The sequence below is a fragment of the Echinococcus granulosus genome (genome assembly GCF_000524195.1).
Source record: "Echinococcus granulosus chromosome Unknown EG_S00005, whole genome shotgun sequence".
Classification (NCBI taxonomy): domain Eukaryota; kingdom Metazoa; phylum Platyhelminthes; class Cestoda; order Cyclophyllidea; family Taeniidae; genus Echinococcus; species Echinococcus granulosus.
In genome coordinates, this window is record NW_020170385.1 from 332,129 (window position 1) to 334,243 (window position 2,115).

A 2,115-nucleotide genomic window follows, 5' to 3' on the forward strand; every position below is an offset into this window, starting at 1 on the left:
AGATTTTGGCTTAGATTCATCATGGTGAGTATAACAAAGGAACAGTTTTGAAAAGGTTTTCAGAAAATACGTCTTCACTCATCATATCGCTAGCAACAAAGGTAGGAGTAGTTATCGTTACTCCAATACCTATAAATAAAGAAGAATCAGACAATCTGTGCATACAGAGATCGACCTTTGGTCTCGGAAAAAAGGTGTTTTGCACAATGCTTGCTTAAGTACTTTTAATAACATTTGATCTACTAAGTTGGAAGTCTTTTCTCCGTTCTCATAAATTATAACCATAGGAGCACATTAACTGTAAACCTGCATGTTTTGCATGACCAGTCCACGCCCCAATAAAGTCCACTTTCAACGCAAATACACACATTTGATCCCTGAAACGTTTGAGATCAGGTAATCGCGGCAGCGAATCCGATTGCATGGCATAAACCAACACATCCATTCAGTGACGACACATTCTGTTTGTTTATAAGTTTCAGTATTTAGCTATATTTAAAATGCATCAGATTAGATGATTAAAGTGTTTCAGTCGGACACTTTATTGGTACGATGGCAGAAACAAAATTATCTATGCAAATACCAAGTATTTTTTAGTTATTGCTTAATTGGAAGCGAACTGATATTAGCTTACATCGATGTAAGAGATCACCTTTATCACGTCCTAGAATTCTCCAAAATAAAAGAGTAAATCGCGAAACAAAGGAATACACCAGAATAATGTGGTGCAGTGCGAGCTCAACATCGGTTCCAAGTTTGTCACCCGCTCCATAAAAAGGATCAGCAGACGCCATGAGGGCACCAGTGACATCCGAAATACACCTACTTATAAATATTCAAAAAAATCACTTATTTGATTTTGTTGACTTACATGCTTTGTGACATCCATCCCCAAATGAGTAACGATACTTAATAAAATGATTATTCAAGGTGGCAAAGTATATCATTTCAAACATCAGATCTTCATTGCCGTCTAATTGGTGCCTTTTAGGTACTTAAGCTTTTACCTTGCTAGCTTGCGCCTATTAATTTTGGGACATCGACCAAGCACACTTATGTTGATTCCTTGGTCTAAACGACTGTACATTCCTGTGGGGAACTACAACGGGGAAGGTGAGAAAGTAGTAAAAGTATTCACTTTTGTTAATCAGATTGCTCCGTTGTTCTGTTCAACTAATATCACTCTTAGTAAATTATAAATAATTACATTGACTTCTAGGTTTGCAGTGCGTAGGATGAAAATAATCAGGGATTGCGTTTGGAGATTGCGTTTGGAATTAGCTTCCTTGTAAAAACCTAATTGCATGAATACTTCCACAATGCTGATTTCCAAGGGTGAGATTGCATGAGTTATCATACTACGAGATAGTTATTTACCTACTGTTTCTACTTCCTTAAATTGTATCTATTATCAACACCAGTTCAAAAAACTTTATAAAACAAGTGAAAAGTTCAAACCTGGATTGCTTAATTTGACGACCAACCTCGAAGTGTTTAATACAAACTTCCTCTCTTGTTCGGAATCCAGTTAGCATAGGTAGGACAAATGACCGCCAGTAAGTCAGAGTGCCTTTATTAAGCTCGTCTTCATTTTGAGCAGGATGGCAGGTGTGATGACTATTAAGGAAGAGGTTTGGAAAAAACCTCTTCATGATGGGACATAGTAAAACCCATTTGAATGTTACACTCACAAATGAACATGAGGTCTCAATTAATTAGCTCTAAACCGAAGTCGCCACTAATTTTAGCATTTTCCAGAATCTTATATTACAAGTCTTCCTCTTAAGAAAAATATTGGTTTCTTTGTCCAAAATAACTGATTTGCCAATGATTGACAAAAAACCCAGGCTTCAGTTATTGGATAGGTGATATACTTACGAAAGGATAGGCTGGGAAGACGTGACATTTCTATGGGTAGGTTGTTTTTATGCCTTAATAAAATTGCTTTATTAATAAAGAGGACATATTTTACTACAATTTTTCACCTCACTGCATTTACATGCCACTGTGTTCGGGTGCTAATACGTTTTCGATATACTGATGCTAGAATTATCAGAAGGCAACCGAGATATGCCCTAGCTGGTACAATTTCAGGGCATCATAATGCAACAATCC